An 18,192-nucleotide genomic window follows, 5' to 3' on the forward strand; every position below is an offset into this window, starting at 1 on the left:
GATCAGTGCTCTGGGTAGCCGGGCTCCGGGCTGGAAGTGGGCACAATAAGAAAAAAAAATATTTCATTACACCTCAGGTCAGACCACCAATCAGACCCCCAATGTTAATCAGACCTCAGATCACACCTCAGCTCAGACCCCAATATGAATGACCCCCAATCAGACCTCAGATAAGAGCCCCAGTGCCTCTCATCAGCCCCCCAGCGCCTCTCATCAGCCAGTAATAACAGCCCCCGCAATCATGTGCCAGTAATAACAGCCCCCGCAATCATGTGCCAGTAATACCAGACCCCCCAATCATGTGCCAGTAATACCAGACCCTCCCAATCATGTGCCAGTAATACCAGACCCCCCAAATCATGTGCCAGTAATACCAGACCCCCCCAATCATGTGCCAGTAATACCAGACCCCCCCAATCATGTGCCAGTAATACCAGACCCCCAATCATGTGCCAGTAATACCAGACCCCCCCAATCATGTGCCAGTAATACCAGACCCCCCCAATCATGTGCCAGTAATACCAGACCCCCCAATCATGTGCCAGTAATACCAGACCCCCCAATCATGTGCCAGTAATACCAGACCCCCCCAATCATGTGACAGTAATACCAGACCCCCCCAATCATGTGACAGTAATACCAGACGGTCCAGACCCCCCCCCCCAATCATGTGCCAGTAATACCAGACCCACCCAATCATGTGGCAGTATTGTAATACCAGACCAGACCCCCCAATCACGTGCCACTATACCAGACAGACCCCCCAATCATGTGGCAGTAATACCAGACACCCCCCCATCTGTGCCAGTAATTCCAGGGCCCCCCCAAATTCCCCAATCATGTGCCAGCCCAGTATAATACCAGAGCCCCCCCCCCCCCAAATTCCCCAATCATGTGCCAGTATAATATAGTTTAAAAAATGAACACTTATACTTACCTCTTTGGAGCGATGCAGGCCTCTTCCAGCCTGTGTCCTGACTCCAGCGCTGTACGGCTCAGGCCAGCGGCGCGATGACGTCATTGCGCCGCCTACGCCGGCCTCTGATAGGCTGCTGGCCTAGTAGTGCCGGCAGCCTATCAGAGGAACAGAAAAGGGACACACCTCCCTGCCCTGCTCCTCCGCAGCCTTCTGTTTGTATCGCTGTCCTGAGGACAGCGATACAAACAGAAACAGATCACCATGGAGATGAGCGCTTCACTTCCACAATGGAAGCGCTCATCTCAGTGCCTGCCCCGCCGCCGCACACTGCCTGCCCCGCCGCACACAGACCATGACGAAAGGGAACGGTGTTCCTGCCATGAAAAAAGTGCAGGAACGCCGTTCCCACGCGTTCCCCCTCGACTCGACCCCTGGTCCTGTGGCAGGAGACACACTTCCGCCATGGTCACATCCCCTCACTTCCCACATCTAAGTACTCGCAATGGTTCCATGCTACACACTCATCTGCCTCCAGAGGCGTGTCCATCTATCGCCTTTCATCTGGCTAAATCCTATATTGACCCAGAAGGTCGATTGCTTTTTATTCAGGGTACCATTTTCAATTTTAAGATTACCATAGCTAACATATATGCTCCCAATTCTCGCCAGGTTCCATGGTAAATTAGGGCACTCAGGAAGATTAAGGACTTCTCTGAGGGCATGCTGATAGTAGGTGGAGATATTAATGTCTCACTTGATACCCCCTCTCAAAGATCCACCAATATCGCAAGGAAACAAATGGTGAGATTAATGATGGCAATGGCGGAGTTACGTCTGGTTGATGTCTGGAGGACTACCCATCCCTCAGAGAAGGATTTCACTTTCTTTTCACATGTTCACAACTCATACAGTTGGAAAGATTACGTTTTCTTACCAGATTCCCATATGATATGTGTAAAAGGTGCAGAGATAGGGAACCTGGTGGTATCAGATCATGCTCCCGTCATGATGTCGCTTTCTCTCCAATGTCTTCCACATAGGGCTTGGTCGTGGAGGTTGAACACCACACTTCTTGAAACGCAATCTCACCTAGAAACTTTAGTAGACAAACTAGAAAACTATTTCAAAACCAATGCCACTCCTGAAATTTCTACTCCAATACTATGGGAGGCTCATAAGGCATATATAAGAGGCGAACCGATAGCATTGGGTTCATATGTTAAAAGGAAATCCACAAAGGAATTGATGTCATTGCTCTCTCAGATTCAAACACAAGAAAAACGGCATAAATTAACACACTCTGAGGTACATAAGGAGGCTTTGATTATACTTAGACGTAAAGTTAAAGACCTTCTCAATGTCAAAGAAGCCAGATCTCTCTTGCGCCTGAAAAGTAAAATATATGAACATGGCGACAAGGGAAACAAAATGATGTTGCACTTAATTAAAAAGAGGAGAGAAAAAACCTTTGTCTCATCAATAAGGTCCAGCCCCTCTTTAAAAGTAACTTCCACCCCTCTCATAGCCAAAGCCTTCCGGACATTTTACTCAAAACTTTACAATCTCCCCACATTAAATGTGGATTCGGACTCACTAGGGAGAACAAATGCAACTCTCATAGAGGAATTTTTGATTTCAATTAAATCCCCCTCATTATCGGATGAGGAACGACAGCAACTCCTTAAACCCTTCTCCATGTCTGAAGTAGAAAAAGTCCTCAGCTCTATCCCCATAGGGAAGAGCCCAGGACCTGGTGGACTTCCAATTATCTAGGACAAGAAGTATAAAAGGCTGCTACTTCCTCATTTCACTGATCTCTGCAACTCACTGTTGGGGGGTTCGTCTTTAGCTCCCCAGTCCTTGAGGGCGCATATAACAATCTTACACAAAGAAGGGAAGGACCCTGAGGATTGTGGGAGCTACAGGCCCATCTCTTTACTCAATTGTGACTTGAAATGGTGGTCTAAATTACTGGCGTACAGGATATCTCCCATGCTAAACAAACTTATTGATCGTGAGCAAGTAGGGTTTGTTCCTGGAAGGGAAGCACAATATATGGAGGTTGATCCACCCGATCCATAATGCCCAAGTTACAAACACACCCATGTTACTGTTGGGAACTGATGCAGAGAAGGCATTCGACAGGGTCAATTGGGACTTCATGAAAGCAACTCTAATGAAATTTGGTTTTCCCTCTGTATTTGTTTCAGCCATTTTTTCATTATACTCATGTCCCATGGCACAAGTTATGGTAAATGGTGCCCTGTCGGGTGCCTTCCCCATCAGAAATGGGACTAGGCAGGGATTCCCCCTCTCACTTTCCCTTTTCATTTTATGTTTAGAAATGCTCCTCCTAAAAGTTAGACAATCAAACAAGATACAAGGCGTTTCCCTCGGCCAATACCACCGCAGGTCTGCAGCGTTTGCTGACGACCTTTTAATAGTAATCTCCACTCCAGGAGAAGCCCTCCCCACCATCATGTCCATATTTAATCAGTATATTATAGTTTCTAATTTCAAGATTAACTTTTCCAAGTCAGAAGCCCTCCCAATCAACATCCCAAATAGTGTCTTAGCCCCACTCAAGGGTTCTTCTCCGTTTAAATGGCCCACAACAGCAATCAAGTTTTTAGGAGTTAATGTCCCTGCTGACTTGAACCTACTGTTTAAACTTCACTCCACTACCTTCTAGGATCAGATCCTTCATCTCCTCTCTAAAAGTACCATACATGTCCTGGTTTGGCAGAAAAAAACTATTATCTACATTTGTTTTACCCCAACTTTTATATTTATTCCAAGCTCTCCCGATACATATACCTTTCTAGTATTCACATCCTTTCTATGGAAAACTAAAAGGCCCAGATTATCTTATTCACTTCTTACCCAACGAAAGCACAAAGGGGGTATTTTGTTACCTGATATGGCATTATATAATAGAGCCATACAACTAGCTAGATGGGCACGCCTAGCAAATGACAAAATAATGGCACCTTATCTAGACATAGAGAGAACCCTGTTGGGAATGCATAGACATGCTATAATGTGGTCACAGGATATCCCGCTCTCCCTCTGCCCAAAGATGTGCACACTGACTAAAAGTATGCTCATTAGTTATCGCAACTCCCCCAGTAGCCCCCCTAAAAGGAAGTAAAGTATCAAAAATAGTACCACTCAGTGTGCTACCTTACCTCTTTGACAAGATGGGAGGGGGAGATAAAAGTTGGTGGCACTCTTTGGGAAGTACTAGAATAGGTGAGATGACAGAAACCAATCACATACTATCTTTGGAAGACATTCATGACAAATTGGGTAGAGAACCTCCTACTCCAATACAAATGTGGGATTTTAAAAACATATGTAGGAAATATGAAAAAGCTTCTGACTCTACGTTTTCAGAACCCACATGGTTAGAAAATTTCACTATCCTCCCTACACCTTTGAAAAAGTCACTCTCAGTTACATACAACAATCTACTGAACATGTCCAGCATCTCTAAACCATATTATATACGTCAATGGGAAAAAGATTTGGGGAGATGTTTCTCTGACACTGAATCCTCATACATCCTATCTCATGCAACAGGGTTCTCCACATGTGTCCGTTATCAGGAAAACTCTTATAAAACTACCACCAGATGGTATAAGACACCAGCTTATCTGTTCTCCATAGGATTGTCTCCCACTAATCAATGTTGGAGATGCAATTCAGATGTGGGATCCATGATTCACATCTGGTGGTCCTGCCCTCCGATAACACAATTTTGGAAAGATGTCGCGAGTTTTATCAACTCAATATGTTCCACTTTTATAAAACTCACCCCCGAGTTGGTATTGCTATGGATCCCTGCTCCCAATTTCCTACCTTCAAAAGAAAATCTTCCTCCACACATGATTGCTACAGCAAAGTTTCTCATTCCAACTAAATGGAGGGACACCACCCGACAGACTTAAAAATGTGGTTTAACAAGATGCATCAGCTTCATAGAATGGAGGAGATGGTAGGATGGATCCATGGCAGTAGGCTTAAATATCTAGAGTTGTGGTACCCTTGGAAAAGATTCTCATTGAATCTCCTGCTAAAACACGTGTTCAGAGTAAGATACAATATTTTTCCCCCGCTCTGGAAATAGTTTGAGGAATTTGTTTGTTCGTCACTACAATTTATGGGAAAGCCATAATACAATTTATATGTGCAGAATAACATATACCTTATCAACCTAATTTTAGCATTCTACCCTTAAAGGGTTTGTGACTCTCCAGCTACCAAAGAGCCTTATTCTTATTCTATTCTTTTCTTTTCCTTTTGTCCTTCATGTTTACCCATGTTGTTAAAAAACATGGAATATTTTTCATGGGACGAACTCTTTAAGACGCATCACCGTCTGCCAAGTATGATCATTTACCGAATCAACGAGCCACCTTGATGAATTTGGCGCATGTTTATATGGTCTGTGCAGGAAACTGTAAGGAGAGGGAGGAGTGGGCGGAGGAAGCAGGAGGAGCAAGAGTGCACCGAGCCTGTTGGGCCCGCCCTCTGTGCATTTAACGGCTCATTTGCATATGGATTATAAGTAAGAAGCGACTGATCGCTATGTGAAAGGTCTCACCGCCCTGTAGGGGTAGCTCCACTGAATGCAGTATGTCGGGTGTAACGGGGACTCTCCTGCTGATACAACCTTATAGAAGCAAACCGAGAATAAAGGAATGTCGGGCACAAGACGTGTCCCTAAGATGCTCAGAGCGAAGAGAAAATAAAGGGCAACGCGGAGAAGAAACAAAGCGCAGCACTTTACAATAAGTACAGCAGATTTACTAATCCTGCCCAATGCTAAGATGGACGGGGACGTGTCCGAGGTCTCCACCGTTTTTCTCGTACAACAAAAGTTGTACATTTTTGCGCTGGGCCCATTTTGCGTCTTGTCGGAAAAAGCTGCTAAAACATTGAATAAATGTGGTGCAGGTTTTTTTGCGCAGATTCCAGCAAGACCCTGGTGCGTTCTCAATTGTAAATCTGTTTTTAGCTTTCTACACTGCGCTCAACCTTATTCCTTCTCTCACCAGCGGTATATCCGCATTCTACGCTGCGCTCAACCTTATTCCTTCTCTCACCAGCGGTATATCCGCATTCTACACTGCGCTCAACCTTATTCCTTCTCTCACCAGCGGTATATCCGCATTCTACACTACGCTCAACCTTATTCCTTCTCTCATCAGCGGTATATCCGCTTTCTACACTGCGCTCAACCTTATTCCTTCTCTCACCAGCGGTATATCCGCATTCTACACTGCGCTCAACCTTATTCCTTCTTTTATCAGCGGTATAACCGCATTCTACGCTGCGCTCAACCTTATTCCTTCTCTCACCAGCGGTATATCCGCATTCTACACTGCGCTCAACCTTATTCCTTCTTTTATCAGCGGTATAACCGCATTCTACGCTGCGCTCAACCTTATTCCTTCTCTCACCAGCGGTATATCCGCATTCTACACTGCGCTCAACCTTATTCCTTCTTTTATCAGCGGTATAACCGCATTCTACGCTGCGCTCAACCTTATTCCTTCTCTCACCAGCGGTATATCCGCATTCTACACCGCGCTCAACCTTATTCCTTCTCTCACCAGCGGTATATCCGCATTCTACATTGCGCTCAACCTTATTCCTTCTCTCACCAGCGGTATATCCGCATTCTACACTACGCTCAACCTTATTCCTTCTCTCACCAGCGGTATATCCGCATTCTACACTGCGCTCAACCTTATTCCTTCTCTCACCAGCGGTATATCCGCATTCTACACTGCGCTCAACCTTATTCCTTCTCTCACCAGCGGGATATACGCATTCTACACTGCGCTCAACCTTATTCCTTCTCTCAGCAGCGGTATATCCGCATTCTACACTGCGCTCAACCTTATTCCTTCTCTCACCAGCGGTATATCCGCATTCTACACTGCGCTCAACCTTATTCCTTCTCTCACCAGCGGTATATCCGCATTCTACACTGCGCTCAACCTTATTCCTTCTCTCACCAGCGGTATATCCGCATTCTACACTGCGCTCAACCTTATTCCTTCTCTCATCAGTGGTATATCCGCATTCTACACTGCGCTCAACCTTATTCCTTCTCTCAACAGTGGTATATCCGCATTCTACGCTGCGCTCAACCTTATTCCTTCTCTCAACAGTGGTATATCCGCATTCTACACTGCGCTCAACCTTATTCCTTCTCTCACCAGCGGTATAGCCGCATTCTATACTGCGCTCAACCTTATTCCTTCTCTCAACAGTGGTATAGCGGCATTCTACACTGCGCTCAACCTTATTCCTTCTCTCACCAGCGGTATATCCGCATTCTACACTGCGCTCAACCTTATTCCTTCTCTCACCAGCGGTATATCCGCATTCTACACTGCGCTCAACCTTATTCCTTCTCTCACCAGCGGTATATCCGCATTCTACACTGCGCTCAACCTTATTCCTTCTCTCACCAGCGGTATATCCGCATTCTACACTGCGCTCAACCTTATTCCTTCTCTCACCAGCGGTATATCCGCATTCTACACTGCACTCAACCTTATTCTTTCTCTCACCAGCGGTATATCCGCATTCTACACTGCGCTCAACCTTATTCCTTCTCTCATCAGCGGTATATCCGCATTCTACACTGCGCTCAACCTTATTCCTTCTCTCACCAGCGGTATATCCACATTCTACACTGCGCTCAACCTTATTCCTTCTCTCACCAGCGGTATATCCGCATTCTACACTGCGCTCAACCTTATTCCTTCTCTCATCAGCGGTATATCCGCATTCTACGCTGCGCTCAACCTTATTCCTTCTCTCACCAGCGGTATATCCGCATTCTACACTGCACTCAACCTTATTCCTTCTCTCACCAGCGGTATATCCGCATTCTACACTGCGCTCAACCTTATTCCTTCTCTCATCAGTGGTATATCCGCATTCTACGCTGCGCTCAACCTTATTCCTTCTCTCATCAGTGGTATATCCGCATTCTACACTGCGCTCAACCTTATTCCTTCTCTCATCAGTGGTATATACGCATTCTACACTGCGCTCAACCTTATTCCTTCTCTCATCAGTGGTATATACGCATTCTACACTGCGCTCAACCTTATTCCTTCTCTTACCAGTGGTATATCCACATTCTACACTGCGCTCAACCTTATTCCTTCTCTCACCAGCGGTATATCCGCATTCTACACTGCGCTCAACCTTATTCCTTCTCTCATCAGCGGTATATCCGCATTCTACACTGCGCTCAACACTTATTCCTTCTCTCACCAGTGGTATATCCACATTCTACACTGCGCTCAACCTTATTCCTTCTCTCAGCAGCGGTATATCCGCATTCTACACTGCACTCAACCTTATTCCTTCTCTCACCAGCGGTATATCTGCATTCTACACTGCGCTCAACCTTATTCCTTCTCTCACCAGCGGTATATCCGCATTCTACACTGCGCTCAACCTTATTCCTTCTCTCACCAGCGGTATATCCACATTCTACACTGCGCTCAACCTTATTCCTTCTCTCACCAGCGGTATATCCGCATTCTACGCTGCGCTCAACCTTATTCCTTCTCTCACCAGCGGTATATCCGCATTCTACACTGCGCTCAACCTTATTCCTTCTCTCACCAGCGGCATTAGTCTGAAGTAGACCATGTAACGGACCGTTTCAGCAGACAAGGGGTTAAAATCCGTTTAGGCGATATGCCCCTTTCTGAGAGACAGGCACAGCTACTGCAGAACACCAAACTCCCGAACTGGATACAAAATAGCACTCCAAATTGGAACCTCGCGAATAGCTGCTAGCAGACGAACAGGAAAAGCATACAATCAGTTTACACTCCTGGCAATCAGTCTCTAACAGCATACAGGGAATCCCCCCAATAACGAGACAAGGCTCCGTGTTGAGGGTCAAGCAGTGGTCTGATGTGCTGGCACACCCAGCCTGGTTTTTATTACAGTTGTTGCAAATACAGGACAGATATCACCATTTAAACACACAATGGGACAATGGCACAATGGGATAATAGAAACACACCCAGTATATTCCTCCCAAGCTGACAAGTTACACTTATTTTAAATTGTTACAACTTAGTGAGGTTACATTGTCCATACATATAACTTACATCAATTTAAACAGTATAACTTGGGGACAAACCTATCCAAAATTCCCTGGAATAGGTTTAGGTGTTTAAAAGTTAGTATGGGCCATAATCCTGAGGCAAGAGGGCGTTTAAACAGGCCTCTCCAAAACCCAGTGGCGAGGTTGGTTTCGTCACACATCTCCCCCCCCCCCAGGGAAGACTAACCAGATACCTGACCTCACGCCGGTCGGTACCTGAGTTAGTCTGGCAGCCCACCCACAACCCAATACTGGACCTGTTGAATTTAGTAGCCTGTCTCTGTCCAGTGAATCCACCAAGATTATATTGGTAGCTGGTATTCCCGGTCTCTGTGTTGCTCCCTGGCTTGGAGTGGAGGTTGCTTTGTGGGCAGGTATCAGCGGTACTCTGCCCTGGTGCCAGCGTTACCATGGAAGAAGCCTGGTTGGAGCCTGGTTGTTGGAGGGGGAGACCGACTGTCTCCGCTCCCAATACAGTGTCCTGCTGCTGGGGAAAGGAGACTGGGCTCTCTATTCCCTGCTGGACACTCTGCCGCTGGGGGACAGGACCGACTGTCTCTGCACCCTGTAACTCCGCCTGCCGCTGGGGAATGGAGACTGGGCTCCCAATTCCCTGTACAATACACGGCCGCTGGGGAATGGAGACTGGGCTCCCAATTCCCAAAAAATCATGCTGCTGCTGGGGGACAGGACCGACTGTCTCTGCACCCTGTAACTCCGCCTGCCGCTGGGGAATGGAGACTGGGCTCCCAATTCCCTGTACATCACACGGCCGCTGGGGAATGGAGACTGGGCTCCCAATTCCCCAAAAATCATGCTGCTGCTGGGGGGCAGGAACAACTACCTCTGCTCCCTGTATCTCAGCCTGCCGCTGGGGAGGGAAGACGTTGCTCTCCTCTCCCTGCATTTCACACTGCCTTCCCTGCATATCACTCTGCTGCTGGGGGGCAGGAACAACTACCTCTGCCCCCTGTAACTCAGCCTGCCGCTGGGGAGGGAGGACGCTGCTCTCCTCTCCCTGCATTTCACACTGCCTTCCCGGCATATCACTCTGCTGCTGGGGGGCAGGAACAGCTACCTCTGCCCCCTGTAACTCAGCCTGCCGCTGGGGAGGGAGGACGCTGCTCTCCTCTCCCTGCACTTCACACTGCCGCTGGGGAATGGAGACTGGGCTCCCAATTCCCTGCAATTCACACTGCCGCTGGGGAATGGAGACTGGGCTCCCAATTCCCTGCAATTCACACTGCCGCTGGGGGATGGAGACTGGGCTCCCTCTGTCCCGCAAACTGTAACTTCTGATGGAGGTCCACCCAACGTGGCAGCTGACCGTCACCTTCTGCCCGGTATAGTAGGGTCTTGAACACTAGACTCCTCACGAACTTCACAGATTTCTCAGCCGGATTGGGTCCGAAGAAGTTCAGCCGCAACCACATCATACGGTCAAATTCCTCAACAGAGTATCTGTACTCCACTGCTAGTTCCATCCTGGTGCTTTTAGGGTCGCTGTACTGAGACATGCGTTGCCCTTAAGTTGTAAAATCCAAAGAAATGGTCTCTCCTGTAGCTGTCCTTCTGACTGTAGGAACGATCCCGCTGCTTGCCACCAATTGTAACGGACCGTTTCAGCAGACAAGGGGTTAAAATCCGTTTAGGCGATATGCCCCTTTCTGAGAGACAGGCACAGCTACTGCAGAACACCAAACTCCCGAACTGGATACAAAATAGCACTCCAAACTGGAACCTCGCGAATAGCTGCTAGCAGACGAACAGGAAAAGCGTACAGTCAGCTTACACTCCTGGCAATCAGTGTCCAACAGCATACAGGGAATCCCCCCAATAACGAGACAAGGCTCCGTGTTGAGGGTCAAGCAGTGGTCTGACGTGCTGGCACACCCAGCCTGTTTTTTATTACAGTTGTTGCAAATACAGGACAGATATCACCATTTAAACACACAATGGGACAATGGCACAATGGGATAATAGAAACACACCCAGCATATTCCTCCCAAGCTGACAAGTTACACTTATTATAAATTGTTACAACTTTGTGAGGTTACATTGTCCATACATATAACTTACATCAATTTAAACAGTATAACTTGGGGACAAACTTATCCAAAATTCCCTGGAATAGGTTCCTGGGTTTCAAAGTTAGTATGGGCCATAATCCTGAGGCAAGAGGCGTTTAAACAGGCCTCTCCAAAACCCAGTGGCGAGGTTGGTTTCGCCACAGACCATAAGGCTGAAACATTACTCAAAGCCGCAGTAACTCATAATAATAAAATAAAAAATAATTTAACACATTATATGCTGGAGTATTTTTTTCACAGGATTTTGGGTGGATGAAGAAAAACCCCTGTGCCACCGCTGCCCTGCTCCCCTACTGGTCTCTGTGATAAGGTTTTGGCAGGGCCATTCGACTGCTGCACCCGGTTCTTGTACTGGTCAGAGATGACCTTTCACCCTGGATATGTGAAGACTGGGTACCGATACTGGTGAGGGACCTGGGCAGCGGCAGTGGGGGATCGGTAAAGTGCGTATAACACAGTTTGTTACTTTGTAGCATTATAAACTTTTGGCAACAAATTTCAACAAAGGTTGGACGACCGCTTTGAGTTTCCTGTCCCCCTAGTGTACATCCCTTTAAATTCTCATCTTGTGCGCTCATGTGAGGCTGTGAAGAACCCCATCCAATAAAGCAGAAGTAAACTTCATCCTCCTCAGTCACCGAGGCTCGTCCGCTGGAGAGAAGAAGGCGAGAGATATACGGCCTGGGAAGAGTTATTCTCCGGCAGTGATGAATACAATCAGGAGGAGAGCAGAGAGAGCGCCGCTTTTTAAAATAACGTATTCCTTTTATGACATTTCAATAACGTATATTGAAAGCATAAGTAGCTGACAGTACGAATTAGAAATCTTTATTGAAGAGTAAATTTTCTTTTATGCTGACTGACTGGGATCATTAGATGTACTTCGGAAAACTTGCTTTGCTATAAAAATTCTTTTTTTCCCTCTCAGCTGCCATCTCCTCTTATAAAATATGGATCACTTTTCAAAAAGGAGTATTAAAACGCGCGGGGAATCACTGGCAATTGCATCCAGTTAGTCATTACACTACATATACAAACAAATTAATTGCCTGTATGCACAAATCCAAACAACTGAGCGAGAGGGACGGGGCTCACAGAAACCCGGATCTTTATGATTTAAATCAAACCGAGCAATAACGGCAATGCTCTGGGGAAATCACACTGGGATAGGCCTGGGATTTAGCACAGACAGAAGGACATGCATATGAAATGCAATTTATTCATTATGTTACACAAAAAAATATTTTCTTTAATTTCCAGCGGCTTTTGACAATGTATCTGTGTATCCTGCCCGTGATCTACACCGGTGCGCGGCTTGTCAGGGAAGACGCAGAGTTTGCTTCTGTGCAATGTTACATCGGGAAACCCTGGGGAGATTTATCACCGGGGGAATTTTCAAAGTTAGTTTTGCATTGAAGTAATTGGCCCAAACCTACCAAATGTTGCACAATGTTAAGTCCAACCCTTCTGCCTTGAAGTTACTCCACTTTCTATGTCGCCCATTTACTGACATAAACTTGAAACAATTAAGCAACTTTTTAAAAAAGTCTGGAGTAAAACGAATTAACATCAATAACCACGCCCACTTCTCCACCCACTTTTAAAAACTGGAGTGAGTGGTGTGAAAAAAAAATTCTTCAAAAAGTTTTTGCTTAAAAACTTTCTGAAGCCAGGATGTGATAAATGGGGCCCCCCCCCTCCCCCCCTATTATATCAATGTTCAGTGTATTATGTAACATTGTATCGTGAAATTATATCCGGTTACACTAAACCAAGTTACATTATATTAGACAATATATCAGGTTACATTGTATCAGGTAACAAGGTATCAAACCCAACCAAACAATGTATACATGGAGTTTTTGTGTCTTCATGACAACTCCTTTTCACACACCAAAAACAGACAGAGCTCTCCTCTCCTCTGTTCGTCTGAGATGGCGGAGAACAGATTGATTGTTGAGTCAATCTCCGTGCACTAATGCGGAATATGTTGGCAATATATAGGAAAGAGGAAAAAATTATAACATGTCAAGTAATATTGCATCATCGTACATTCTATAAGTTATCATATCACATAACGAAACAAATAACATTGTATCATGTAACAAAGTATCAACTAAAAGTTTATACTGTGAGACTATATCACGTAACATTGTATCAGATAACATATCAGGTAGAATGCAGAATATAGTCCTTATTTCCTGCCAATAAGAAATAAATACAATGTAACAATGTATAAGAAAGTGGTATGTCAACTTTATTAAAAATGAAAAACTAAAATTTGGCCTGGACATAAGTCTTCAGCCCCTTTGCTATGACACTTGACATTTCGCTCTGGGGCCTCCCATTTCTCTGGATCATCTCTGAGATGTTCTACGCCTTGATTGGGGTCACCTGTGGTAAATTCAGTAGATTGGACAGGATTTGTACAGACGCAGCTCTGACTATATTAGATCTCACAGCTGACAATGCATCAGAGCAAAACCCAAGCCATGAGGAGGAGAGAACTGCCTGTAGAGCTCAGAGACAGGATTGTGTGGAGGCTCAGATCTGGAGAAGGGGACAAGAACATTTATGCTGCGCTGAAAGTTCCCAGGAGCACAGCGGCTTCCATAATTCTTACATGGAAAAAGAACAAACAAGACTCTTCCTAGAGCTGCTGCCCTACAAACTAAGTAATCGGAGTAGAAGGGCTTTGGTAAGAGAGGTGACCAATAACCGAATGGTCTCCCTGGCTGAACTCCAAAGATCCTGTGTGCAGATGGGAGAAACTTCCAGAAGGTCGTCCATCACTGCGGCCTCCACCAATCTGGGCTTTATGGCAAAGAGGACAGAAAGAAGCCTCTCCTCGGTAATAACTGGGGGAAACCAGGCGCCGCTCATCACCTGCCCAATACCATCCCTACAGTGAAGCATGGCGGTGGCAGCATCATGTGTGGAGGAGACCAGGCACCGCTCATCTCCTGCCCAATTCCATCGCTATAGTGAAGCATGGTGGTGGCAACATCATATCTGGAGGAGACCAGGCGCCGCTCATCACCTGCCCAATACCATCCCTACAGTGAAGCATGGTGGTGGCAGCATCATGTCTGGGGGAGACAAGGCGCCGCTCATCACCTGCCCAATACCATCCCTACAGTGAAGCATGGTGGTGGCAGCATCATGTCTGGGGGAGACCAGGCGCCACTCATCTCCCGCCCAATACTATCCCTACAGTGAAGCATGGTGGTGGCAGCATCATGTCTGGAGGAGACCAGGCGCCGCTCATCACCTGCCCAATACCATCCCTACAGTGAAGCATGACAGTGGCAAAATCAGAGGACAAGGACAATGGTCAAGGTAGAGGAAAATCAGAATGGAGCAAAGTACAGAGATATTCTTAATGAAACCCTGATCCACAGCTTTGGACCTCAGACTGGGCCAAAGGTTCACCTTCCAACAAGACAATGTTCTGCAGCTAGGGATCAGTGCTTAGAGGGGAAGACTCTGCAAGTCTGAGTGACCAGAAGAAGACACCAGGATGAGGACACTGAGCCACAGCCAATGGGTCACCAGCCCTGTGACTAAGGGGCCACCTGGAATACTGAGCAACAGACAGTGGGCCTCCAGCCTTTGACTAGGGTACCAGCCTTATAAAGAGAGAAGGACAGCTAGCTCAGACCTTTCCTCAGCATCAAACCCTTCTTCTGCCAGGGAGGAGACTGGTGAAGCCGACCCTATGCCTCGCCTGTATTGTTTTGCACCTGAATTCCTCCTGTAAAGACACACACTGGAGACCCTGACTCTTTGGACTTATTTCCCATTGGGGTGCACCACGCCTTACCATCCTATCTGGAGAGCAGAAACATGTGGTGACATCTCGACAATGTCCAGGGGACCCAGCCAGTGTCATTTACAGGAAAGCCAAGCATCTGTGACAGTAAGTGTTGTGGGGTCTATCTCAAGCAAGTGACTGTGCTAATAAGACTGCATTACTAGCCAGAGAATTGCTAGTGAAGAACGGCTGTTATAAAGAAAAGCCTTCTTAGGAAAATGTGACCACGTTTAGAAGGGGCTTTCTTATGTACACCGTGTATTTTGTGCATGATGACTATGTTGGTGGTACTGTTTGACAGTCAAGTAATTGGTTCGGTCCGGATACCAATGTCCTCTTGATTCTTTTTGCTCCAGGTGCAGATGCCTGCCAGAGAGCCAATGAAAAAGTAGGGGAGCGCCTAGCCCTACTTGTCCTAGATCTGCAACCTAAATACAGTACCCGCTACCCTGTTCTGCCCTGGTGGTGACCAGTGATGACCTTGCTAATGTCTGAGAACTTCCAGCTTGATGAACACAGAAATGACCACTGATAACCAGCTTGACGTCTGCAGCCTCGATCAGCCATATGTATCCTATCCACACATATCCCGCTGTTCCATAGATCCAGCTACCAGGATGCATCATCAGTTTCCAGGCAGAATACAGCGTCAACAGCCCGCCAGTCAGAAGTGGAACACAAGCCTTGTTGTTGACTACTAAGCCCATGCTTAACCTAGTTCATACAATTTAAGAGCCTGCCCCTTAGGGGAAGATTGAAGGCCCCCCAAGAGCTAGACTATCTCAAACCCTATGTACATAGTTGGTGCCTGTTGCACAAATTTTTTTTTTCTTCAGTACTCCTGGCTGTGTCTGGGACACCACAGTTAAAGTAGGGGAGAATGAAGTTCCCTCAAGCAAGGGGTACTTTGAAGTCTGGACATTTTTGGACATTTGCCCCTGTTTCCCCTGTGCAAGTTCATCAACTCTTTGCTTTATTTCACTTTAAAGGGTTAACGTGCACTGTTTAAATGCATTATATATGTATGGTGTGATATATATCAAGTACATTCGTACTGTATTTGCAAGGTTCTGTGGAAAGGGTTAATGAACACTGAGAGACTTTTGGGACTTTGAATAAGAAGCTGGTAATTTTTCACAACTGCCATAGAATTTAATGAAGACCATGTTTTGGAGGGAAAAAGCCAGATGTTGTTTACCACTAAAACCAGACAGACTGACCTTGTGAATGTCTGCTTTAGCTCTGTTGTTATGTCTGGAAACTTGTTTTTGTCTGTAAAAACTGCTGTGTCATTGAAATTGAGTATCAGTGAAGCTCTAATGTAAGTCTATGAGAGACGGAAAGTGTAACGTTGTATCTGTTTGTGCTGAGTTTCTCCACTCCACCCCTCCCACTAGAAGGTTCCAGTCTAGCTAAAACTGTATATAAGGTGAGCAGTCAGAGCCCCTAGCGTTCTGCAGTTAGGGACCAGTGCTTGGAGTGGAAGACCCTGCCAGACTACCGAGGACCAGAAGAAGACGCTGGGATAGGGACACTGAGCCACAGACCATGGGTCACCAACACTGTGACCAAAAGGTCATCTGGACTACTGAGCTACAGACTGTCGGCCTCAAGCCTTTGACCAGGGTACCAGCCTTCTACAAGAGAGGGATGCTAGCCCAGTCCTTTCCTCAGCATCAATCCCTTCTTCTGATAGGGAGGAGACTAGAGAGGCCAGCCCAATGCCTCAACTAAAGAAGCTCACTGGATACTGCAGACCCTGACTCTCTGGATTTATTTCCCATTGGGGTGCACCACGCCTTACCATCTCTTCTGGAGAGCAGCAACAGGTGGCAACACCTCAACAGTGTCAGTGGGACCCAGCGTAGTGTTGGGGCCATCCCAAACCTGGCCGTTGCATTACATAACTTCTCAGTAAATCAGTAATGATTTTTTATCTTCTGTTCTCACTTTGTCATAATGGGGGAACTGATAGCGCAAGGACCGAGAGAACAGAATGTGAGGATAGTGGGGGGTGAGGACTTTCCTAATAGCTTTGTCTTATGACTTACTGTGACAGCACAGAAGACGCGTGACGCTGTTCTCACGCCGGTGACATTGTAACCTATAGACATCAGTCAGTTACTGTAACATTTTATATGTACAAGGCTTTGACAATATTAATAAATCTTTGATTGGCTCCCACTGCCCGGGGCGTCACTTTCATCTCCGCCAGGTAGAGTTTATGAAAAGGAAAACAAAAAATCCTCTTCTGTTAATATGTAAAAATGCTAAGCGCCGCGCAGGACCATCTGGCGCGCACCTGCTGCCCCCAACCGACGGCTATTTATAGAATTAAATAAATGAGGCTGCGAGACCGGCCAATGTACAGTGGGGGGAGCAGGTATACATATATATACTGGAGCGAGGAGATGTATCCGGAGAGACATGCCAATGTACAGTGCGGGGAGCAGGTATACATATATATACTGGAGTGAGGAGAGATGTATCCAGAGAGACCGGCCAATGTTCAGTGCAGGGAGCAGGTATACATACTGTATATATACTGGAGCGAGGAGATGTATCCGGAGAGACCGGACAATGTACAGTGTGGGGAGCAGGTATACATATATATACTGAAGCGAGGAGATGTATCTGGAGAGACCGGCCAATGTGAAGTGTGGGGAGCAGGTATACATATATATACTGGAGCGAGGAGATGTATCCGGAGAGACCGGCCAATGTGAAGTGTGGGGAGCAGGTATACATATATATACAGGAGCGAGGAGATGTATCCGGAGAGACAGGCCAATGTACAGTGCAGGGAGCAGGTATACGTATATATACTGGAGCGAGTAGATGTATCCTGAGAGACCAGCCAATGTACAGTGCGGGGAGCAGGTATACATATATACTGGAGCGAGGAGATGTATTTGGAGAGACGGGCCAATGTACAGTGCGGGGAGCAGGTATACATATATACTGGAGCGAGGATATGTATCCGGAGAGACCGGCCAATGTTCATCACAGAGAGCAGGTATAAATATATACTGGAGCGAGGAGATGTATCCGGAGAGACCGGACAATGTACAGTGCGGAGAGCAGGTATACATATATATACTGGAGCGAGGAGATGTATCCGGAGAGACAGGCCAATGTACAGTGCGGGGAGCAGGTATACATATATATACTGGAGCGAGGAGATGTATCCGGAGAGACCGGCCAATGTAAAGTGTGG

Source organism: Bufo gargarizans, chromosome 9 (genome assembly GCF_014858855.1).
Source record: "Bufo gargarizans isolate SCDJY-AF-19 chromosome 9, ASM1485885v1, whole genome shotgun sequence".
Classification (NCBI taxonomy): Eukaryota; Metazoa; Chordata; class Amphibia; order Anura; family Bufonidae; genus Bufo; species Bufo gargarizans.